This window comes from Rattus norvegicus, chromosome 2 (genome assembly GCF_021556685.1).
Source record: "Rattus norvegicus strain SHRSP/BbbUtx chromosome 2, alternate assembly SHRSP_T2T, whole genome shotgun sequence".
In the NCBI taxonomy this organism is placed as follows: domain Eukaryota; kingdom Metazoa; phylum Chordata; class Mammalia; order Rodentia; family Muridae; genus Rattus; species Rattus norvegicus.
Genome location: NC_141535.1, coordinates 91,861,703 through 91,888,418, shown reverse-complemented (window position 1 = coordinate 91,888,418; position 26,716 = coordinate 91,861,703). Strand labels below are relative to the sequence as shown.

The following is a 26,716-nucleotide window of genomic DNA, read 5'->3' as shown; positions in this document are numbered from 1 at the left end:
TTCTCCTAAAGCTGGAATGCACTCCATGAAATAAGTCTTCAAAAAGTACTAAATATACTTGTATCCTTCATTGAAAGCATTGCTTGTCATTTGTTCAAATCTTTTTGTTTTCTTGATTATGAGAGGGACTATGAACTGTAGACTTGGGGAAAAACTACAGGGATGAGAGTTCCTAGTGGTAGGAAACCTTGATGTGTGTTCATTTAGAAAATGAATACTCCAAAGAGAGAGGAGAGGGTTCCCTGATAATGCAAAAAGATGAGGTTCATGTGGGAAATTGTTAGCCCCATGGCTTGCTCGAAGATAAAGCAGATAAGAGATATATTCAAGAGAAATGTTGGAGAAACAAATAGGTTCACTTATGAAGGCTCTTAAATAACTCTTCATTTTTTCAAGTAGGAGATTTATAAAATGTTAGGTAAAAAGCTGGTGGATAGGATAGGGCAAAACTATAATCTCAACATTTGAGATTTAAAAAAGAGGATAAAAAGTTCATGACTAGTAGTAGTTTCTCCTATTGGGTCTATGATCTCTCTAGCCAAGGGTGACTGGGTGGTTTTACAGTATTTGACATGATTTCCTTCATATTGAGTGGAACTTTAGATTGTTAAGCAACTGTTGGTTACCTCCAATATGTGTCATTATTGCATCGTTGGGGATGTCCTTCTCGGACACTGATTTTTGTGGTTGACAGGCTTAATGCTTAGGTAGTACTTCAACTTATTCTCTCTCTTAAATTTAAGCTTGTATAAAATGTTCCTACACTATGAAAGCTGGAGTCCGCACCAGCTTGGTATCTCCAGGTCCTGTGTGTCCAAATGATATGACTGTAAATAGAATCTTATCTCCATATTCTTTATAGCAACCAAGAGCAAAGGCAATGACCTATGACATTTTTCTAACTCAACTAACTATATTCTAAGCAATTATAATACAACCCACTTCTCATCAAAAAAGAAGAAGAGAAGGAGGAGGAGGAGGGAAGGAGGAGGAGAACGAGGATGAGGACCAGGACGAGGAGGAAGAAATGTTTCATTTTTGCATCAGATGGAGGTTTCATGATGGTCCCAATGTGGAGAAAACATGACTGTGATATGTTAGGTCCATTTAGTTCATCTACAAAACTACCTCACATGTAAAGCTAAGGGAACTTCACAGGAGAGGGGTTAGAAAGGTTGTAGGAGTCAGTGCCATAGTGTCTTCCACACAAGACAGGAATTCTGTACCCATCATATTGCAACAGCATAGTTGTCTGACTAAGACTTACAAAATGAAAAAGGCAGTGGGGATGAAATAAAATTCCCAAAGCTCATCTCTAGATTAAGTACTATAAGCAGTGAATGGCTAGAAAAGGTAAAAAAAATCAGTTTCTCCACGGTTTGTATATGTATGTATACACACATACACATACATACATAAGTATGCATATACATGATAATAATTTTAGAAGAGGATATCATAAATTGAAAAAGTGGATATAAAGCAGAAGTTGTAGGAATGAGGAATAATGGAATGAAGTAAATATTATAGGGTACTCATGTATGAAATTAATAAACAAGTCATTTAAAATAAGTTCAAAACCTGCTGATTCTAATAGGGCTATAGACCAACATGGGCTGCAGAACGAGATTCTCACAAAAATAAAATAATTAAAAAAATTATTTAGGCAAAGCAGGAATAGTGCAGGGATGGACTTGATAAAGATGTGACTTTCAGTTTGTTCTTGACATAGATTCCCCAAGGCCAAGGGTCTATTTAGACTCAACATTTCAGACATGCAGTAGAATGGTCAAACACGACTTTTAGAGAGTAAAAAAAATGTTTACATGAAAGATACAGAGCATCTTTAACAGTTAAAATCTGGTAATTGAATGAAATGTAGGAACATAAATAAAGAGAGAAACAAAAGCTTTATTTATTTACTTACTTCTCAGTATTTGGTGATTCAGTGTTGTATGAAGCAATATTGGAGTTTATAGAACTGGAAAATGTTTGTGGTAACTAAAACTCAATTTGCTATGTTATATTTACAACATGATTCTATTTTTCTCTAAGATATCAACAAAATATAAACTCCCATAATAGCACTCTGAATTATTAATTCAGAACCACAAAATTTTACAAATAAAAGATTATAAGTAGGGATTCTGGTTAAAGTGTGTTTTTTCATATTGGGACAAGTAAAAACACCCTGAGTATGGGAGCTAAAACTTTTTTCCTAGCTATGTATAGTTAGGTACGTCCATTGTTATAAGAAGTACTTCTTAGTAAACCATATAAATATCTATGCATTTCTACTACTAAAACATGCTATTATTTATAATAATTATCACAAAGATTATGCACTATGCTGACAGCATGCAGATCCTCAGTAAACTTTTCACACACACACACACACACACACACACACACACACACACACACCCGACCCCACACAAACAAAAGGATGACTGTTGGTAAAGAAACAAAGCTCTACTGATTTTAACCATAAAATGTGAAGTTTACATGTACGGAAGTACCTGGATTCAAAATCCACCTACTACACTTAAATAATATTTTATAAATGGTGACCATGTATATCAGAGTGGCTGCTCTTTGGATTGTCTTGTTCTCAAGTGTACAGAAGGGCTTAGAAATGTTTCTTGTTTGACTAGGCGGGTATCCATCAAGAGATCAAACTGTGCTGTGTAAAATGGAGTCTTGTCCATCTACAAAGAAGAATGAAATCAAGACTTTTGCAGGACAGTAGAGGGGCATGGAGGACCACCATGCTAAGTGGAAGGATCTAGTGCATGCAGCGAAAGGTAATGGATGGATATGGTCACAGTGTACTATGTTCTTGAACACAAGTGCTGCTGCCAATCCTGTCTCTTCATGCTATGAATATACGCTAATAAATTTTATAAACACATTGAAGCATTCTTAATGAAACTGCTAAAATGCACAGCAAATTGCATTTGAAGTAGGTAGACCCTTTTAACAATATCACAAGTCAGACAAGGGTCTGACATCTTCATTTGACTGAAAGGAAGTAACTGGCAGCACAGCATTCTACAAGACCACACAGTAGTCTGTAAAAATGAGTGTGAAGGAAAATATTTCAGAAAAATAGTATGCATATGTTGCTTTTTATAACCCACACTTGTCAGAAAATTATCATTTATCTTTGCTAATAGCCATTCTCAAAGATGCAATATGATATCCATTATGGTTTTGATTTCATTTTCTTGATGATTACTGGTCATAGGCATTTTTCATAGTCCTATTAGTCATTTCTGGGAATACTTTTGATAGATGTCAATTTAAGTCAATTGTCATTTCTTAATTGTGTTATTTATCCTTATGCTGCCGGTGATTTGGAGATTGCTGTCCTGTGTGCCTTGTGGATACCAACTCCTTGCTAGATACAGCTGGTAAATAATTTCTCCTAATCTCTTGCCTGTTTCTTCCCTTTGTTATTTGTTTCAGTTGCTATGCACACATTTTATAGAGTTCCATTTGTCTGTTCTCGCTTTTGTGTTTGGTATCGTGTCCAAAAATAAACTTTGCCATTTCAAAGTCATAAAGCATTTCTTCTGAGCTTTCTTCTAGCAGCTAAAGCACTTCAGGTCTCAAATTCGTCTGATATTTATTTTGAAGTGACTGGTGTTCTTGGTTAGTGGAAAAGTCTGGTGACAGACAGGATTCCCAGGCTCTTCCCTGATGAGAATTTTCTTACTTTAGTGTGTGCTTATGACACCTTTGTCAAAATCATGAATGTGCATTTGTGTTAATTTATCCAGTAATACCTTTTATACATAAATTCTTTACTGATTCATATCTCACTTCCATTTTAGATTTGTCTAAAACCCTTCATTTTAAAGGCGTTTTCTTTTCATTTATTATGTATTAGATACCTGTCTCTACATTTCAGGTTATGTAAACCTCACAGTTTAGGGAAATGTATAACATATACACATAATACTTTGTCTTTCATTTTTTACATGCTGGGAGGTCTCTCATTAATTATTTTATTTTCTTCTGTTCAATATTTTCAAATAATCATCAATATTATTTTAGTTGTTATTTATCTATTTATTCATTAATGGTAGAAAATACTGTATTTGTTCAAACATTAAATATTTTCAATCTACTTTTGAAATTCCATTTGTTTCTCAGACCTACAGTTATGTATTTCTTTTAATATCTCCTTTATTAGCATTGATTTTATTTTAGATATATAAATATTAATAAGAAAGAACCTTTGGCCCTGTTTTATTACTGCCTAAAGGCACAGCTGTGCCTTTTGCTCACATAGAGGCAAAGACAATTATATTAGGTAGTCATGTTATTAAGATTAGTAGAAGCTAAGATCAGAAAATAAAGAGAATGTGCCCTGTATCTTCACTAGACTGTATCACGGGCATGCTGTTTGCTCAAAGCATCCTTGAGTGGATGTGATTCGCTCCTCTTGTCTTTATTCTGCCTTTTACTCTCCTTTTCACGGCTTTCACAAGCCTTTTTATTTGAGGTACCCAAATATGAGCTCTGATAAGTTATATTGCCTTGGTGTCCTCTCCTGTCACTTTTGACACTGATTGACCCTATCAGCTCAGGGAAGTGGTAATACACTGCTTTAGTCCCGCTTTTCTCATTGTGCTCCTTGTGACAAAAGAAAAGATATGACCCTCTTGATAAAGTTTGAACTAGTGCTGTGTGGGCAAAATACAAAACTGGAGAGGAATATCTCCACATGCCTTCATGGTTTTCATTTCTCTTAAAGGTCCTCATGCATACGGGTAGAGATTTTACTCTGTGTTCAGGTAAATAATAGTTACCGTGTCTACAGAGATGTTAATATTTGAATTTCTAGGAAATTTTATTTGAAAGTTCTGAATAAAATGGATTCTGATTTTTTTTAAATGGGCTTTTTCTCGCACTAATGGATCCATTTGCATCCTAGGTCCATTCTAAATTTCATAGATATTTAACTCCATTTTCTGCCTGTGAAATTGTTACTTTTGTGGTTTAACAATGTTTGTCTAGTAACTTTGCATATTACAAAATCTATCACAGGAATTAAGTGTGATCTCGAAGTAATGGATCACTTATTTGATAATTGATATTTTTGTCATTTGCGTCAAGCAATTAACAAAATTCTAAGAATTTTCAAAGAAAAATAAACCAAGGTGATCCCAGACTAAAGGAAAGTATGATATGCCAACAATATCATGGGAGGCTTGTGACATTTGTTTGCCTCTCTGCATGTGCTCTCTGTTCTCCACTTGTAGCATTCTTTTTTTTTAATGGAATAGCCATTTATTTGAAGTGCATAAAGAACGTTGCCTTAACATATACAAATTAAATCTTATTTGGAGGTCATTACTACTGGAAAATCAGATATTACATAATTAGGGTTCTAGAGTGTGAATATAACCAAATATAAAGTGATATATGTCCATACAGTTAAATATTCATTGCCATATGACATGCTTGTTACTTGGGAATAATTATGGAAATTACAAAAGTATACAAAGGCAAAGAATGTATTATACAACACTATAACCAAAAAGCAAAACGAACAGAGAGCTGCTTTAGCCTAACACATGGCTGATGGCAACTTCAAGATTCTGAGACAATCTGATACTAGGAGAAGATTATTAGCATAAACAGAATCAAGAAAAATAAACAGAGCCAAAAATACCACCTAAATATTTCCAAAACTTTTTACACAACAAAGTGCAGCACACAGATCAGGGTGAAGCTCAATGCCTCTGTTGTTACAACAGTCATCGTTCTGGAATTTCCTGAGATTCCCAGTCTCTGTGGGTTTCTGTTTCAAATGTTCTCATAATTATGATGCTTGATTATCATATTTGGAAATAGCTTCATTACTGGGATAGCTAGAATTGATCTTGAAGTACAGAAGCCCATGTATTTTTTTTCCTGGCAAATATGTCTACTTTGGAAATCTGTTATGTGTCAGTCACTCTTCCTAGAATTCTGTTTAACATTGCTGCTCAAGACAGACACATTTCTGTGCTAAACTGTGCCATACTCATATACTTCTTCCTTATCCTGGAAGCCACTGAGTGTTTCCTGCTGGCTGTGATGTCCCATGACCGCTATGTGGCCACCTGTTATCCTCTACACTATCCTCTGGTCATGACCCCAACAAAGTGTACTCAGCAGGTTGCAGGTTCCTGGCTTGGAGGCATCCCAGTACAGACAGGACAAACCTGTTAGATATTCTCTCTACATTTTGGCAATTCTAACCCAATCAACCACTTCTGTGACATACTGCCCACTTTCAAGTTGGCCTGTGGAGACACTTCTATTAATAAGCTCTCTGTCTAATTAGTGGGCATCTTGTTTGATGTAGTTCCTTTGATGTTGATACTTGCTTCTTATATCAAAATCATTGCCATCATTTTGAAGTTGCCAACAGCCACAGAACAGGCAAAAGCATTCTCAACCTGTTCTTCCCATTTGCTTGTGTTTTTGTTTCATTTTGAAGTTGCCAACAGCCACAGAACAGGCAAAAGCATTCTCAACCTGTTCTTCCCATTTGCTTGTGTTTTTGTTTGTTTGTTTTGTTTTGTTTTTTGAATCAGCCACTGTTACATACTCAAGGCCAAAGTCAAGCCATTCTGCAGGAATTGACAAAGTCTTCTCTCTATTCTACACCATTGAAACTCCTATGTTCAACCCCTGATATACAGCTCCATACACAAGAATGTGATTGGTGCCCTGAGAAATGTTGTAGTGTATGCCCTGAAATCTAAAGTGTTGTATTAACTTCTTGTGTCACAGGGCACTCTTATTTTGTGGGTCACGGAGTGCTACTTCTTAGCCTCTTCTGTGTGGTCATCTGTAGCCCTATTTGCTAATCTCTAATAACCAACATCTAGTCTATGCCTCCAGAAAGTGTGCTCTGAGCTCAGGAAATTTCCCGTTTACATAGGATGGAATTGCAAATGTTTTCTTTTGCCTTTTTATGGTTCCTATCTAATTAGACACTTCTCCCACGATATCCAACCCAATACTAATCTTTGTTGTGAGAACACTTGTAGCATTCTTGATCATAAGCCTGGTTGGACAATGTTTCACTGCAAGCTATGGAAGAATACAGGCTTTAGTATTATTCTGTCTGTCTGTTTTGTCCATTCTCATATTTTATTTCTGATTCCTCTTATTTAGGTCTTTATCACTGACTCAGTTGCTACTTGCAACCTCAACTAGCTGGTGACTGGGTACATTCATGGTTTTAAGTTCTTAGTTAGCTTCCTGATTTCTTTGTGATCCTGCTCATGGCTGTAGTGTCAGAGGTTCTTATGTGACTTCCTCTTTCTTGTTCATTTAAATGGCTAACCTTGGTTGACAGATTCACACACCTGAGAAGAAGGAACCTCAAGGATTGATTCCTCTGATTGGCTGGTGGAGATGCCTTTATGAGGTATGTTATTGATTATTAATTGACATAATTGGGTCCTGCTAGTACTTGGAATTATAGGATGACACTCTTTCATTTCCCAAGTTGATTTTGGTCATGTTGCTTACCACAACAGAACTCAACTGAATATACTTATTTCTTATCTTACGCTCACACAACTTATGCTTTAAGAATTTCCAGTATTATTTATACACAAATACACATATGTCTACACACACACACACACACACACACACACACACACACTTCAAATTTTACACTCCTATTCAATTCAAATCTTAATCTATAGTTTCTCTTCTGTGATGTATTTTAATTAAAGGTAAATTCAAGCTCTTCTATTCAGAATTATGCTTTGTACATTATTATCAACATATAAATTTAGCTGATTTGAAGAGTCCCAGATACAGAAAAAACAGTAACTGTTCCTCTTCGCTATTTAAAAAGATATCTATATTAAATTTTAAGAGAAAATGATTATATTTAGACTGTTAATGGATTTTACAGCAGAATTAGTTAAGTTTGTCAGAAAAAAATAGGCAAAAAATTCATGGCGTGTATAAAAAACATTCCTTTCAAATAAATTAAATTCGGGCACAGAGTTTGTGTGGGGATTGGAAGTGGTAGATCTAGATGGAGTTAAGGGGAGGATTTAGGAGTGAATAAGGTCAAAATTTATTGTATGACAATCCCCCCAAATTAATAAAATATTATCAAAAATTCCCCATGATAAAATTTAACTCTGAAAATATTAATAATATTCATGCTTATCAAAGTCATATCACAGAATTCTCCTTCATTTACTTGGCACTATTCTGTGAGCCAGACTTCTTTGATGATTTAAAAACACATTCATCTATACACTCATTTCATTTAGTTCTATTTTTGAATCAAAAGGCATGTAGTTCATTGTATTGATTCAATATCACATCTCATTAGACATTTGAGTTTTTCCTCTATTAAATGCCAATCTAGTCACATTGTGGCTAAATAGTTCATCAATTATTTTTATAACCAGTTCAAAGGCTTTTTATAACAAATCATCAATTTTATGTGGTTCTAGTTTAAAATATAGTAAGGTTCATCTTAAATGTTAACTATTATGAATTCTTTAGCAGAAAAGTAGTGGGAATCAGTAGATCCTCATAGAAAAAACAAAAACTGCAGATAATTATGTTTCTATATTTCTACATTTCTCGGGTATTTTTTCATTTTCAAAAGAAAAACATCATGCTTATAACCTTGTATGATAGTAGTAGCTTTACATATATATTATGTTATTTCTATTTACTACTTTTCTGGCTGTGGCATGCATCTTTTTAGTACCATAGCAAAATTAAGGAGACTGTATGACCACTTTAAATTCTACTGAACACATTTTATACTAATCATATCTTTTAAAAAATTGAGAATTTTATATTAGAATTGAGAAGAATAAGATAACAGAAGGAAAAAATCTGTGAAAACTAGAACAAGTGGATGATTAAAATAGACTAATTAGCATAACATATACATTATTAAAGTTGGAAAATATTTTATTGGATATTTTGTTTACTTACATTTCAAATGTTATCCCCTTTCCCAATTTATCCTCTGAAGTTCCCCTATCCCTCCCTCCCTCCCTCTTCCTCCCTCCCTCTTCCTCTATGATAGTGTTGTCTCATCCACCCATCCACTCCCTCCCATCTCCCCACCCTGGCTTTCTCTTACACAGGAGCATTGAGCCTTCACGGTCCAAGCGCCTCTCTTCCCATTGATGTCCAACAAGTTCATCCTCTGCTACATATGAGGCTGGAGCCATGGGTCTCTCCATGTGAACTCTTTGGTTGGTGGTTTAGTCCCTGGGAGCTCTGGTGGGGTCTGGTTGGTTGATATTGTTGTTCTTCCTATGGGGTTGAAAACCTCTTCAGCTCCTCAAGTTGAGAAATCTTGATAGATGGGAGGCAAAGTAAAATTTATCTACAACTCTTATCTGTTGTTTTATAAAATATATAATTAAGAAAATTTGATGAATATATATGTTATACATGTCTAACATCCCACCACCAAAATATTTGGAGACAACCAATACTTCTGCAAACTAATGTGGTTTAAAATTGAGTTTAAAAGTTTCTTTTTCAAATAAGTTTTCTTATTTAGGCATGGCAGTGCCTGTCAGTAATTTGGGAAGGTGTGGCAGAAAAATTTTGAGTTTAATGTCAGCTGGGGATAAATAACAAGATATTGCTTCAAAACAAGTAAATAGTATATTTGTAACTCTAAGTGCTGTCATATAATGATGGGAAAAATTTAATCTTTATTGTATGATGCTGTGTCTATCAAAGAAAAGTTGTACATGCACAGAGGACTTTGGTACTGATGATTGCAATAGATAAGAGAAAAAACTCAACTTTTCTGAGGTGATGGGAAGGGTAGGTAAAGTGCTGAGGTAATTTAATGGAGAGCAGTTGTTGGTGCTGGATCAGAAGCCACTGTCTAGCATGGCTAATCAGTATTTGCCATTCAAAGTTAGTCACTCCCAATGTGACTGGGAGTGTATTTTGAATGGTGACTCACTCTCTGGTCCTGGATAAAGACATTGCAACATTGTTTAATTCTCAATAAGTTAAGGAAAGGTTAGCATTTAAAGACAAGAAAATTCTAGCAGAATGATTTCTAAAGCAAATGTCCTAAGTAAAGGGAGTTTAGGAGTTCACTGTCAGGGACTCATTTGAAGTCAATCGAGGTAGAAATAAAAGTAAAACTCTCCTGTTCAGTCACCACATAATTCTCAAAACCTCTATATCCTTCTCTCCACCCCTTTCTGTATGTATTCATCCATTTATTTGTCTATTCATCTCTCTCTTCCCCATTCATCCTTCTATCTATCTATTTATCTATCTGTCTGTCTGTCTGTCTGTCTATCTATCCATCCATGAAAAGTTTTGACATTCCATAGGAAAATAGTCTTTCTATTTGTAACATCCAAGAAATAAACATCTACAATGAACAAATATAGGAAATGAATATGCCTAGATATATTATTAGTAGGAAAAGTTGTTTGTAATAGTATAAGTGTTATATATATATAACACTTATATATATGTAAAAGTTATACAAATGTTAGATATCATCATTATGTCTCCAAATAATGTGGAAAAATTAAAGCATTAAACATAAAGAATGTAGAATTTGTACGATTTGGAGATTGGCTATTTGGACTATCTCTAGAGAACACAAAAATAAATAAATGTATAATATACATTTGTAATTCAGTATGTGGAGAAAAGGTCACATACCTTTTCTATGATTACATACCTGTGCATAAAATAAGTCTATGCATATAATATGTTAAAAACAAATGATTACATACCTGTGCATAAAATAAGTCTATGCATATAATATGTTAAAAACAAATATTTATACATCTAAATATATATTCTAAAATATTCATTATAATTTTATTTACTTTCTCCTGATTACTTACTAACACATTAACATATAATTTTACAAGTCAACCTGAATACCAATATTTCTTTTCCTACATTCTTTCCCTTCCTACATTCTTTTTTTTTTTTTTTTTTTTTTTTTGGTTCTTTTTTTTTTTTTCGGAGCTGGGGACCGAACCCAGGGCCTTGCGCTTCCTAGGTAAGCGCTCTACCACTGAGCTAAATCCCCAGCCCCCCCTTCCTACATTCTTATTCTTTCCTTTTTTTCTCATCTTCATTTCATTGTTTTGTCCTTATTTTTTTTCTTGGTGGCAGTGATTCATTGTCTGATCCTTAATTATGCTATGCATGCATCCCACATCTGGGAAACAAACATAGCCTCTCAAATGTTAAAATTTCAGAAGATTTTCCCTCTTAGAAGAAACCACACATGTTATATTACATGTTTTTGCCTCCACTGCTGAGAAAGTCAAGGTTAGATTTAAATTTAATGCATAATAGTTATAGTATAGGTTGATTTGTTTGCTTGTTTTGCATCATTGGTTCTGAGCAAGGGAGCGCAGCACAGAAAAGCATAGCAGAATGGATATAACCATGACACCTTTTCACAGATTATTTCAAGTGTTTATAAAAAATAGTTGAGCAAGATACATGTTTTGTTTTATTACCTAAACATTTAATGGCTCAATTATGCATATGATTTTTATTAATTTATGTCAAATTCTCTCCAGGGTAATTTATGCTGTATGATATTTACTCTAAGAGCTAATAAAGGTTCTTCTTGAACAATTAATTTAAAAATAATGTCATTTAGAAAATGGAGTACGTTTATGCTCAACAAACATTTATTGGACACTAGGATCTGTACTGTGCTGTATATAGAAATCAGAATGAGTGGGTTTTCCCTTGATCAAGTTTGGTAGGTAGATGAGTATATCTGAAAGACTCATCTGAGTGCATATTGTACATTGAAAGTATCATCTGCAGAGAGATGGTAACTAAAGGACCCTGGGACAAGACTAACTGAATAGAAATTCTTTGCTTTGCAAAGAAGAATGAACTCTTCTGCATTTTATTTTATTATGCATCATAGGAAGACAATATTAAATTTATTGTGTTCATCTGTAACGCAGTTAGTGGAAGCAACCAGCTTACCATAGTGCTAAGGTACATTGTTAGTAACATTATTTATCACTGTGACCAGTAGAGATTGGATGGCTGAGGAGGCTAGGGACTGTTTCTTAGACTGTGCTCCTGCAGAGATGATTCAGGACCTTGGACGGAAAAATCCTCTGATGAAAGTAATGTGTAGAGAAAGCCAGATTGAGGGAGGTGTCAACAGCTGACAAAGACAAATGGATGTGATGTCACAATCTGTAAATGTCATCAGTTCTATACTACTAAACTGTAAAGTGTGAGGTAAGAGTGAAAGGGGGCTCTAAAGAGATAAGCAGAAACTGGATCAAGAAGAGAAGGTGCATGCCTCTCACAGGGCGAGCTGACTTTATCTTGTAAGTGAAGGATACAAATTAAAAGCATTTTTTTAATGGAAGTGAATTGGCCAGATTTAATTTTGCATAGATCTCTGTAATAGCAGCTTGAAAACATAACATGAGAGAATGAAAACTGACTGGGAATGATGTGGGGAACATGATGCCATTTTATAAGAAGAGAGAATAATTTGCAGGCCTGATAATTTTGAAATGATACTTATTTTCTTTTTTGTTATATACCTTCAAATTTCAGAGGTAGGGAAAATAAATCAAATCTCTGGAAAAATAATTCTCTGGGAAATATCATAAACGCAAATGCAAAACTGATAAGAATTCCTAATGATAATACTTCCAGAAAAAGTCCTTGCCTATCACATAGCCATTACAATAGTTTTGATATATTTAGTAGGAAGCTTATCGACATCCTCTGTGATGATTTATATATAAAAGTAGACTCAATGTCACGAGTATCTCCCTTTCCATTTTACCATAAAATTATTGGTGACATCAGCAGCTATAGAAATGTTCTTCTATTGCAGTTTATGTGGTTTGGAAAACTGGGTTCAATCACTGTTTACAATAGTCAACTTTATGAGTTTCTGAGCTCTTGCCTATTTATAAGTAAGTTCCTACATAGAGGACAAACTTCTTTCCTGCTCCTTCTATCATCCCTTGCAAACTGGCCAATGTTGCATTGTTATCTTTAAATTTTATTAAATAAACATATTATGTTCAATAAAAATGCTATTTTTATTTTATGTATAATATGTGGTTCTTATTAAACTCACAGAGTACATGATTCCTGGAGACTGGAGGATGAGATACACAAAGTCCAGGTCCTGCTTGGAGCATGCTTGCACAAGGGGTTTGAGGTTTTGTCTACTGCAGATTTTCCTCCATAATATACATTCTGGGATTCGAATAGAAAGTCAAATTATAACCACAGTACACAGTGATAGATAGCTGCATGTAAATATTGTTTCTGAGAATGACAAAATGATACTTTGGGCTCTTAATGAATTTACTGAAAGTTCAGGTGCCCGTGAACACAAACCTAGGTCAGAGAGAGTCAGTAAATGTGGCAAATTTATCAAAACTCTGGGGTGTGTCAACTGCTTATTTATTGTGGGAAATTTTGGGGATCAAGCTTGACCTTTAATAAAGACAGAGAGAAACCTGTATAGGAGGCTTTTAGCTCCTGTGCTGGGGCAGTCCCTCAGGTACTCATCTACCTCTGCCTGGCCTCCCTGCCAGGCTAGGGCTAAGTTTCCAGTCCTTCTACCCCAGCTCAAGCTACCAGCTCTTTATTTACAAAGCCACATTCTTTTCTCAAACAAAAAAGCTGTTAGCATAAAGGGAGAGATTCCAGGCTTCCTCTTTCTGAGCAGTAGAACTTCTTCCAGTCTTTGTCTTGGTGATGCCTTTTGGCCAGAGGGAAAGCACTGTGGCCTTCCATGACCTCTCCCAAGGCAGCTGACTTTTTAGCTTGATAAGCTCAAGGAATCCTGCTTTTACTCAGGTGTGGACATAGCAGACATTTGCATATTCTGTTAGCACCTAGTGCTGCTTGCACAGCAATTAACGCTAGAGAATAAAGGGACACACTTTCCTAGTCAGTTGATAAGATGTGTGTGTGGGGTAGTTTACTCCAACCCGTTCTGAGTATCACTGTTTAATCTTGCCAGTTCTGTCCTGAAACAGTCTACCTCGTGTGCGTTAGCAGTTATCTGAGAGTGTCAGAGAGTTATGCCTGTGTGCAAAGACCGAGTATAATTAAGTATAAGTAAGTACTGAATATACACATTGCCCATTCCTTTTACTGATCAATTTTATAGATCTTTGATTGAATTTCTTTTTTTCATGAACATATAATTTTAATTTGAAGAAGTATTTTTTAATGAGATTATCTTACCATATTTGTTTTGGTTATTTCTTTTCAATTTTGACAATATCACATTTATTTTAGTGGCCTATTAACTCCCTATTGGCCTTCTTTCTCATCCTTCTCCCATTCTTGCTGACGTATCCTTCCATCTAACTAGTCCTGCTTCTATGGCTCATTTAAGGGGAGGTTGTGTGCAGGCAGCCACAGATGTAAAGTGTTTATCATTGCAATGCCACACAGTGTGCAGAATTTAGCATGCCATAGAACTCTTTTACATCTTATGACTTTTACAATATTTCTGCCACATCTTTTGTGATATTTTAAGTAGCTTGAAAGGGGTAATAGAAATGCCTTGTTTAGGATTATGTTTGTAAGACTCATTCTCAGGACTTTTATCAGTGAGGATTCTTCATTAATCATTGCTCACTGCAAATAAATAAATAAGTGAAAGCTTCTGTTCCCAAGGCCGAGCGAGAGCAAAGCTAGTCTGCGGGCACAAACATAAATTCTCAGAAGGCAGTTTGAGTACAAATCTGTTCAGCAAAACATCTATTGTAGACTTCCCCTTAGGTCCTTTGGGCCCTAGTGAGTTTTTCTTACCAGATTTACATTACAGAAGTATTCCCTCATGTAGCCGTCCTCAAATCTAAGAAGAAAGAAATTGCTTATCACCCAATCACCCACACCCCCATGGCACCAAGGGACAGTGACCTTCTGACTTTACATCTGGGTTTCATAGCTGTGCTTTCCCTGCACCGTCTCTATGGAAACTTCTGACACCATGAATGCTAGTTAGAGGGGCGGGGGTGGGGGATTCCCTGTCCATTCTAGCATATCAAAACTGTGTGGTATTTTTCAGTTATAAGGTCTCATCCTTTAGTGATAATTGACAGCAAAGAACAATGACAGTAGTCTCTGATTCTCCTGGGAAGTGAGGGCATTTCGATGTAAAGTTTGGTCTATGCCCAGTAGGGGGAAGCAGAACACCAGTGCCTATCCCAGAAATCAGGCTGCATCCTCCCGAAGGGCTTACTCTGAAGGTAAGACAAGGCCTTGCTTGGTCTTCCCTGAGTCTACGCTGTTTGAGAAAGCAAAGAATTGCCAAAGCTGTAGCAACTGTGCCCACCATAACTGAAAGCTATGGTTTCAGAAAGCTGAAGACTGAAAAACAATAGAAAAAAAAAAAGAAAAAGAAAGAAAATGAGACAAAAAACAAACAGGAAGCACAAGGGAGTGGGCAACAGCAAAGCCTCATGCAGCTGTAGAACAGAGTCCTCATTGCTTACAAAGGGCTGCATGAGCTTCCTTTGTTCCAAGTCTTGGATTTGTGAGAACATTTCTGTGGAGTTAGACGTGTCTGTACCTGCTGCTTACAAGAGGCTCCTCTTTGCTTGGTGGAAGGAATGACAATTGCACGTTCAGTGTGTGCTCACTTCCTAGTGCGCGGTCACTTATTTTTTGCGAGTCTTGGAATGCACCTGCTGGAGCATCTAGTTCAGTCAGGTGAGGAAGTGGGAACCAGCCAATGGAAACAGACTTCAGATCAGGGTTTAACGTTTCCTTTTCTTAACACATGACTCACTAGGATTTCACCCCTGAGGAGAAGACGAGTATTACAAGGATTTTAGTTTACCTGCTTCATGTATTTACAGAATACACTTCCCTGTGCTAACTTATAGGATATATGTGTAACGTGTGCAGTGGCTCTGAAAGGGACAAAACTGAAGATTTTCATATAAGCAATGATAAAGATATTCAGAGGGCTAGGTTAGAGCAAGGAACTCTGGGAGTTAATGTCGAGGAAGTAAAACTTGAGTCAAATTGTTGATGGTGATTTGAATAAGAAACTTCTCCTGTAGCCTCAGGTATCTGTACACTTGGTCCCTGTTTGGTGATTTCTTTAAGGGAGGTGATGGGATCTTTAGGAGGTGGAGCTTTGTTCGAGGAAAGTAGTTCATTGGCCTTGAGAGAATAGCCTTGCTCCACTTCTCTGCTTTTTTTGTGGTTGAAGATGAGATCATGCAGCTACCCCTTTCAGCTGCTTGTTGCCATCCGTGGCCTGCCATTTATAGCTTCTCCACAAGGAATCATGAGCCAAAATAAACTCATAAACTCTCTCATTCACACACACACACACACACACACACACACACACTCACACACACACACGAGTTTATATATATATATATATGTATATACATATATATGTGACTTTATATATAAACTATATGGACTTATATACTATATGTTTCTATTTAAACTACATATTTCTATTTAATTTTCATATATAGTTTATATTCATTTTGAATTTACATATGCTTTTTATACTTATTCATTTTAAAAATACCTCCCTCATGATTCCAAACAATGTTGGCTAGAAACTGAGGTGGGCAAAGCTAGTATAAGAAATGTTTTCATCTCTTTCAAGAACATAACAGGTACTGAACACATTGTCTTCATTTATGGCAAAGCCTTTTGAATTAATGATTTCTTAGGTACCCCTCATGCCTCAGCTTCCCTAGCACCCCGCTCATGGAAAATGGTTCAAGTTTCAGTTTTAAGCAGTTACTTGGCGAATCAGACAGTGGTCCTGAACTAAAAGTTCTTGTTTTCTTTAAAAACTCAGGTGTGTCATGTGATGTTTATTTGAAGCCGTCTTGTAAGACAACGTGAGATGTTTTGCTGAAAATAGACACTTAAGGGGATGCCTGACGTTTAGAAGGAATTTAAATAGAACCCCAAAGACTGTGAGAGGAAGCTCTTGCCTTGCCACACCATGTAATGCTTAGCTGGTCTACTCTCTTTATTGGTCTTCACTGGCCTTCATGGAGAGGACGGTGCCAGAGAGAAAGTCCTGCCAAAGAAATTCTCCTGGTTTTCTGGCTGATTCTGGCAGCGCCCACGGTTTTGTGCTGATTCAGCAGAGGTTTGCTGTTTCTGCGGAATCGAGCCACCACTACTGATTCCGGTTCGGTGTTTGCTATTGAACTGGACTGTTGGTATCCCAACAGTGAAGAGTGGGGTCGTCCCAAGGAACTACTTTTAAACAGGCCCACAGCACCTTTTTCCTATTAACCTGGCTTTGCCCCACCTCTAGTCGTTGGGCTAGAAGGAGGTTGAAGCATTTCAGAACCCTAAATAGAGTAGGTTTTGAAAAATCTCAGCCTATATGGTCCTTCTTACTTGGTATTATAAGGTGATTTCTATTACTTTATAGTCCCTAAGATGAAGTTCTAGATCCTAGAAACTTCAAAAATCGGCATCATATGAAATAAAGTTGTTTTAACAATGGTTGTTTAGGACAAAGTCATCTTGGTGAACACAGACAATATGTCTGCTCTTTTTTCTTAATAAAAGGGGAGATTTTGGCAGAGACAAACATGGGTACCACCATGTGAAGTCAGGTGCCTGCATTGCTGTTACTGAGGCTGAGGATCTTCCAGATGGCAGGTAGGAAGTCGGAAGTCGGAAACACATCCTTCCTCCAGTGTATGGAGGGGAATCTGGCCTCTGGAATCAGATGTACAACCTCCACAGTGATGGCATAATCTTCTCCTGTTTAAATCTCAGCTTCTGAGTCTTTGTGAGGTTAACCCCTGAAACAATTGAAGGAGGCAGCATGTCTCTGCTGAGCAATGTTGTAGGTAAGAGGGCTGATTTCTCTGGACATACCCTCTATAACTGTCCCCTTTAAGAAATTGTTCTATTGATCAGTTGAAATGCCTCAGAATCATAGTCTTTCCATTGCAGATAATTGCATGACATTTTCCCCTTCTAACCACTGGGACAGTTTGAACTCCACTGATATTCCTTTTAAAGTTACATTTTCCAAGGTTAGTTATACCATTGTTGACAATAATAACAAATAATCTAGGGAAGGAAATTTGTTTACCTGGTTAAAACAAACAATGTGAAGTATGGATTAATCAATATACCTTCTTTCTGACTGGTCTGTTTATGACAGAACACCTTAAAAGTGTTCACAGCCAGCAATCTCTGCTCCCTCTCTGAAATAAAGCCCAGTGAGAGTATAAGCTCTGAGGGCTTCCAACCTACATCAGTGCTTCTGGTCCATCCATTGACTTGCATTCATTTTTACCTCAGAATGCCAGGGTTATACACTCTATTGTTACCAAATACTGTCAAAGAATTGTGAACATGGAATTTATTGGGCAGAATACATTTTAAGAGACAGTAAACAATTTTGTTTTGCCATAAGAGTCATATAGATAGTTATTTAATAAAATAAAATAGTGAATTGTAGAATTGTAAACTTTAATTGTATAAGCTATATGCATGTGAATACATATGGAATTTGAATCCTTGATTGACAAAAGCGTAATGAGACTGTCTCAAAAAGACAAAATATGACATTTTGGGGGGTGTGGGTAGAATGCGGGTAGGGAATTATAAGAGGACTTTTTAAAAGGACACTATTACTGATGCCATGTTGTGTTTGCATCCAGGAGCCTAGCATGGCTGGCTTCTGAGACACTCTACCAGCAGCTGACTGAGACAGAATCAGATCCTTACAGACAACCATTGCCCTGAGGTCATGGACCCCTATGGAAAAGTTAGAAGAAAGACTTAAGGACTGAAGGGGAGGGCCACTCCATAGAAAGAACAGCAGTATCAACTAACCCAGATCCTGGGAGCTCCCAGAGACTAAGTCCCAACTAAAGAGTGTACAGGGACTGGTTAGAGGTCCCTGGCGCACATGTGGCAGAGGAAGGCCTTGTCTCAGTGGGAGGGGATGTGCCTAATCCTGTAGAGACCTGATGCCCCAGGGAAGGGGGATGGGGAGGTCAGTGGGGAGCACCCTCTCAGAGACAAAGGGGAGGGGAGAGGGGGTGAAGAACTCTTGGGGTGGGGGGACCTAGAAGGGAGCAACATTTGGAATGTAAATAAATGAAACAATTTAAAAAATTGTGATAAGAATGCTGATGTTTATTTCCCCAGAATTCTGGCTTCTGACAGGGGTATTGGTGGGGAAGGACTCAGTTTTCTTAAAGAGCCTGACAACTGTGAGTTTGACCAGGCTCCAATGTGTGTTGTCCATTTTTTACTTTCTTTGGAGGGGTTGGGGTGACACATGGGTGGGGGTGTTGAGTCTGGAGGACTAGGAAGCAAGTGGGATTGGGGTGCATAATGTGAAATTCTCAAATAATTAATAAAAATACTTTGGAAAAATGACAAAATATGTAAATAAAGTAATTAATTAATAGAATCATTTTAGAACTTAGTTTAGTGAAGAAAAAGAAAATTAAAAGGAAACAAAAGTAAAGTTGACCACAAACTTGCAATCCCCTGAAGGAAAATGCAAATGAGTAGCTGTAATTTGAATAACTGTAGGATAAATTTACTAGACCGTCAATAGTTTAAAGTGTCCAGAGGGAAAAAAAATGTAAAATTATAGATTTGAGGGATCTAGAAAGAGAAGCAAATTTACTAAATTAAAGTAGACTTTATGTAAATTATAATTGGCTATAAATAAGCTTTTGTGAAGGTGCCTTGTATAATAACAAAGTACTACCTCTAATTCATACACTGAATACAGCATTTTCTTCTTACTTATTCCTTACTCAGTCTCCACGGCCTCTGCTCCTCTTATTGACCTCCACCCAGCCTACCCTCTCCCCTCTCCATGGTTTCATATTTCCCTTAGAAGAAAAGAGCAGACCTCCCAGGCATATCAACTGAACAAGGCATAACAAGATATTATAAAGTTAGGCACAACCCCTCCTATCAAGGGTGAATATTATTTTTAAATGTATGAGATAGCAAAACTATTCTTTGAGAGTACCACTACAAATATCTTAAAGTACATTTTGACCCTATTCTATAGCAAATGTTTCATTGTTGAAATGTCTGGGGACCAATATAAAATTCATGCTATATTTTTTTTTTACATTTTTCAGACATATCAAACTGTTAAAAATATGATGAATATCGTTTCTTCCTGTGAAAAAGTTCTGAATATCAAAGTTTCAGACCCTCACTTTAGCACTTTTTAGAGGTCTTGTTTTTGTCTCTAAGTGTGGAAGCTGTTACTCTTTAAAAGCTGCACTTCGGGGCTTTACTGCCCCATAACAAGAACTTTCTTCTTTTGATTATCTAAAATTTTGTTTGAAGGAATATTATATTACGCATATTCCTGAGATAAGGTAGTCTGACTCTCAGGACTGTTCCCTATATCTGCTCCCCACGCTGTTTGCTGTTTGGGACATCGTTTGATCTCCCACTAAGGGAACACCAACTGATTTTTGCCATGCACATAAAATAGAAATTTCAGAACCGTAAGTCTCTGCTGAAGGTACCACTCAGGAAGAATGGAGGGCAATCAGAATTCCAATTCTGTGTCCTTAGCCCTGTTTATGAGCTAGCCTCAGGACCGACTAGGTTCTCTGTACAATGTATCATTTCAAAAAATAATCACTGTGGTTTCTCTGAGCATAAAACTTAGAATTCCTGAAACTCAGCACTGGTTATACAACAATTTTAACTCCACTGTAGATGTATGTGTGTATGTGTGTGTGTGTGTGTGTGTGTGTGTGTGTGTGTGTAGACATCTATGTGTGCATTATATATGCAAATTGGCTTGTGTACTCTCAGGTTTGTCTTGCTTGTTATTCATTTTTCTATTTTGTCTAATTGTAACTTCTCTCCATGATGGCTCTCTGTGCTATAAATAGTACAACCACAGTTGTGTCCAGAGTTTTTGCTTCATCTGAGGACCGGATACTTGCCTCTGGTTCTAACGGTATGTTTTTCAGCATGAATTAGTGAGCCTCAACAGAATAATCCTAATGCATTCCCCAGATTACCAAGGGAAATTTCTTTTCTCCTGTCTTGTTTGTGTAAACATTTCACAAATGCTACTTAATCACAGATTAAAGAATTACAAGTGAACCTTTGGTAATCGTATCTATTGTCACATAGGGTATCATGGGAAGCATTTCTCAGTTTTATTTTTCCTTTCTTAATCTTCCCAGCATATTGCATGTTACTCCTTTTTTTAAAACAAACGTTGGACAGTTTATTTTATTGTCAAAAGCTGGAATACACTTTCCACCTTGCTGTTAACCTTGCATATGCCAAAAGTTGGATCCCCCAGAGGTGTCAGCTTTACTCAGCTCTACATTAATATCAGTCTACATCTATGGCAGCAACTGTGAGGTTGGGTTTGAGTCTAAGGCAGAGTATCATATAGGCAATAATAGATAAATTTGTCTGTTAGGTGTTTAGTAGAGAGGGGTCTTGCTAAGTTACCAAGCTGATCTTGAACTCCTGGGTTCAAGGAATCCCACAGCTTCAGAAGGACTGGAATGATTATTGGTACAGGCCACAGTACTTTGAACGTCCACCATACTCCCAATACTAGACTTAAGTGTCAGTGTGGAGCACACACCCACACTGGGGATGGCGGCACGAACATACAGAAATGTTCCATCTCTGCTGCTGTTCTTACCCCTCTAACTTCCCCTAAGCGTTTGCAACTTACGTTAAAAAGGAGAAATTAATGGCATATCTACACCAGCATTCTAACACCCTACTGTCTAAAGTTTACAGAATTCCCTATCACATGGTCATCTTCTTACACTCACAGAGACCCATTCCAGGCAAGTCTAGTGTTCTCTGTTCACAACATGCTTCCTTTATATTCCGTATATATGACTCTCGTCATGTCCCCTCACAGTAGTGTCATACATCCCAGCGATCCCATAGCATGCCCACCATGACGTGACTATTAACAGACAGTTGATATATACACCTTCTAGTCCTTAAAAACACAAAAGCTCACTTTTGTGAAAAATATTCCAAGATTACTTTCTCCAAAAGATCACCAAGCCAAACATCTGGCTATACTTTTATTTACTACATATACTATAAACATATACAATACATGCTACAAAAACAAAACCCATTTTTTTAAATTTTACTTAAACTGTCAAGAAAGTGTATTGTGTTATAATACAAAGGCACATGTTCATATTTTATTTCAAATTGGTTTGCTTATCACCCATTTCAAACCATTAATAGTGAAATGTTACTTGTGGAAAATTAAAATTACCTATTTGTATTATTAATACACAATTCTAACAAATTAATAAGAATTAACCATGTCAAATATGAGTATCCAAAAATGGGCTCTTGCAGAGGTGATTATATAAAACATAGCAGCCGATTTCAGTTCACTTTGCTCTGTGACAATGTACTTATGCATCCGACTGGGGTTACGGCACTTGCTGTTCGGGAGATGTTTGTAAGAAGTCCTTTGATCTCGAGGTTCAATAACTGCTACACCCAGCCAAATCCAACCAAACCGTTCACGTAACGGCTCTGAGCAGCTAATCACCGAGGGGTCCTTATGGTTCACGTAGAGCTGCATGCCCATCACCACATACATACTGAAGAGACAATACAAGCCAGCATCACAGGCAAAGGCAAAAGAAAACACAACTTTCAAATCAGCTGTGACAAATGTTTCAGATGCTGTAATTTCAGGAACAGATTTTTTTAAATTTATTTTTAGTTTTTGAAACAAGGTCTCACTGTGTTACTCTGAGTGCCCTTGAAGTAGCTCTGTGGACCAGGCTGGTCTTGAACGCAGAGGGCCACTTGCCTTTGTCTCCCAAGGGCTGGGACGAAAGGCGCTGGCCACCACACCTGGTTTTGATCTCCAATGATCCCTTTAGTACTTGGTAGAAGGCAAATAGCAAACATTAGGTGGGAGTTGCCTATCAACTACTGATACATAACAAATTACTCTGATATCAATTTTCTTTGGTCAGTAACAGAGGCTGATTGCGAACCAATTGTCATAGCTGATAAATGATGGTTTAAAATATGATTTTATGACAATATACTTGCGATTTGCAGAGAGCTATATATGCATGCCAGTTTCACAGAACTTGACTTCTCAAGGAGTCAGTGATTGTAAACAGATCAAGACATATTTATTGGTGTCTTATAATCTATCATCTACCTATCTGTCATCTATCTCTATCTATCATCTATCTATATCTATATATCTTTCATTTTACAGGTACTTGGGTGCTAAACACTCTGAGTGGAAAGCACACTAGATTATCTTGGAGTCTAAATCATTAATATTAACTATTTATAGGTACTTAATATGCCTTGAATGTTTTATATCTTTCTTGGCATGTTCAAACTTTTTATATTATATATGTGCAATATACATAATATTAATTATATACTATATAACAGAATACACACATGCATATATATATATATATATGTATATATATATGTTTTAGGTCAGGGAAAATGGGTCAGTTATTATTTATCTGAGATATCCAGTGCATATTTTTACTTTGGGAATTCACAGTGAACTGAGTTAGGGTGTTTAACAACTATGTATTGATTTAATGTTTCTTAACCATTTTCCAAACCAGTGGTGTAAAACTGTATGCATATTCTGACAAATGGAGAATACACAGCACCTTTGTAATCTCAGGTTTACCTCCTTGCTTTAGCTTTCAGAGGAATGAAACAACTTCGGTTAACATCAGTAAATGGTTTAGCTTAAGTGGGAGAAGTCAATCATAGAGAATCGTCAAAGCGTAAACTAGCCCATAAAATGACAGTGCCAGTTTGATTTCTTGGGAGAAACAAGCATTGGAAATAAAAGATGTTTTCTGAAATCATTCACAACCACTCCTGCAAAACAAAAACCAAAAAGCAAATTGCAGTGTCTGTTTACACTGGAATGTCTAATACATTTATAAAAAGATTCAGAACAATCTTCCACAAAGAATAAGGCCATCACATCTCAGAGTAAGAGCCATCACTAAATTGATGTCAAACATATCAACAAATAAAATGGGAGAAGGATCAGACTCTGAACATTTAGGAAAATCACACAATTAAAAATTGCTTTTGAAGTAATCTTTTTGTTATTCAAAATTCTGTTTTTCTCTACACTTGCTTTTCAGATTTTTAAAAATTTAATAAAAGTACAAAACTTGCTTTTTTCTGTCTTGGAAAAAATCTGTTTTATCAACCCTCTAAGGAATTATCTATTTCCCACTAGACCAATGTATTTCAAGCATCCAAAGGACAGCTGTCTTAACAACTTAAGCTTGAAAGTCTAGAGGGAAAGCAAGGTTTAAATATCATTGCCAACAAATGTCCTTATATTCCTTTGGAGAATGGAGCACAAAAATCAACATCTTCTCACCCACCGGGCCATTCCCTCGTGTTTGCAACCTTGGGTTGCAACTCACTCTGATAAATCTGATAGTCTTCAGGCCGTCCGGTTATTTGTTCAGTGCCTTCAGGTTATAAGGTACCCAAGTCCTCCTAAGTTCTTTCCCTCGTTTGTTTTCTTTCTAGTGATCAATCCTTATATATTTTAACTCTCAGTATAAGTGATTTGTTGTTGTGTTAACATTTCATGGCTTCTATAAATTATTTCTCAATTAAGTTTACTATAGAGCAATTGCTTTAACCCTTGGCAGCTTTTCCCATCTGCAACACTATAAATGCTGTCTGCCCCAAAAGCTTTACTGCTCTTGATATCATGAGCTAGTCACATGTACTCTTTCTCCAAATAATAAAAGCCGCCTATTGAGGGGTTTATTAATAATGATTTATGGAGTTCCTCTCTGTACTTCAGGATTCAGGTGGCTTTGTTAGCATCATTATCATCATCATGGGTTAAGACTCTACCTGGAGATGATCTATTTTGTATCTAATACTTGTATAGAACTGCAAAACATAAATATTACTCAATAGGAAATGATCAGTTCAGGATTTAAGGAAGCAAGCCATCCATGTAGGCATTTTCTGGTATGTCTGCAGTATGTGTACATTCATTCTCAAGCAGAACCTGGATAATGAAAATTATAAATAGAATTACCACAAAAGGTGTTTTCATTGACTATGGATTTGTAGCAACAACTGTATTCCAATCACAGATAGACTAGAAGCATACCACTATATTAATTTGCTTATTTTGCTATACTGTGTAGTTCCATAAATGTACATTCCACTGTGCAATTCAAATGTGAAAGGCCTGGGACACCATAAGTATTAAACAGCCAACTTATTTGTATAAATAAGTTTATATTGGCAGGTTATCGGGTGTTTCTATTAAGTATGTGCATGAGAAGAGCAAATATTTAGGAATATGTAATGATTTTTTAATTAAATTAAACAATATAGAACACTTCTAGCAAGAGACCCTGTACTAGTGAGTGCTCAATAAAAATTAACTCAATGAGCAAATTATATACTACAAAATGCAAATGAAGGTATAATTATGGAAAATGGCTATTCTTCCATAATTCAGACATAATTAAGAGCAGAACATTGAGTGTTTTATTTAAAATTGCATTTGATAAACTGTTTATAGGTGATTTAAATTCAAAATCTAGGATGCTTAGGGCTCTACTGTTTTCAGAAATTTAAGTTATATGAAGTCAGGAAATAGAATTCTAGGGGCTATGATATTCTAATGCACAAATGTTATAGTTTTATTGTGCATCTCATTTCATTACTAAAGGCTCCAGGAAACTAATGCTTAGAAGGGAAACCTTTGCTTTTTGTCACAGTTTTTCAGCATCATAATATTTACAGTGTCACCTTTTAGACGAGCTGATGGGAAATCACATGAGGTTATAATGCAGTGCAGACAGTTGCTATTCTCTGGATCAAAAGGAAAATCATGAATCTCATTTCTGATTCTAGCTTCAATCTCTTTCTCCCTTTTTATTTCTATTCTTTTTAATCTTCTGCAACAAACAATTTCAAGTCTCTTCCACCTAATAAAATGTAAATTACCTCTTGGGTTCAAAGTTATTAGAGCAGTTTTATTAGCCCTTGCACTATAAAGCATCCTGGTAAGGTACTGGGCTATATAAATAATCATTTCTTCCTTATCTCCTGCCTTCCATCTATAATTAATGGTCTACATCTCCTTATCTTACAGACAACCATTTCTTCGTGAACAAATATGAGATCTAATGTTGCTGCAGCTGAGGATTCTAAGAAGCAATGTATCAACAATGTATCAAATCTGCTGCTTTTTAGAACCTGAAGTTTCATTCCTAACATGAGACATTGTAACCATGGTATTTGCAGCTAAAATACGGACTCAGAGACTCAGAAAGAAGATCATTTCCTGGATCTGCTTTACAGCCCAGGATTCAAAAGAAGACACATTGTTAGAGCATGTGAGAGGACCTCATGTAATAAAAAGATTTATATTTTTAATACAAAGTTAAATATAAATAAAATTTTTTTAAAAATTAATTAAGATTTTTGATAACTTATTTAATCTTCTTACCATAAAAATAGTTGCAAACATGTGAGTTTGTCCTATACATGGACAGTGAGTCTTGCAGCTTATTTTTAAAGAAAGATATATCAGCTGTATTCAGATGAAGTGTGCCACGAAGTAATTTAGTTTGTTAGTCACAAAAGAAATACACACACACACACACACACACACACA

The 26,716-nt window shown here is 36.3% G+C and overlaps 1 long non-coding RNA gene and 1 pseudogene across 2 annotated transcripts in view; both read left to right on the top strand.

The window, feature by feature from the left end:
- LOC147996162 (uncharacterized) overlaps positions 1–26,505 on the top strand; it is a 60,310-nt gene extending 33,805 nt beyond the window's left edge. For both annotated transcript variants that reach the window (XR_015677951.1, XR_015677952.1), the window contains 3 exons: positions 2,655–3,413; positions 7,364–7,435; positions 26,192–26,505. This is a non-coding gene — a long non-coding RNA (uncharacterized LOC147996162). The remainder of the gene's footprint in view (positions 1–2,654; positions 3,414–7,363; positions 7,436–26,191) is intronic.
- Or10ag62-ps1 (olfactory receptor family 10 subfamily AG member 62, pseudogene 1) lies at positions 5,735–6,777 on the top strand (annotated as a pseudogene).
- Positions 26,506–26,716: the final 211 nt, after the last annotated feature.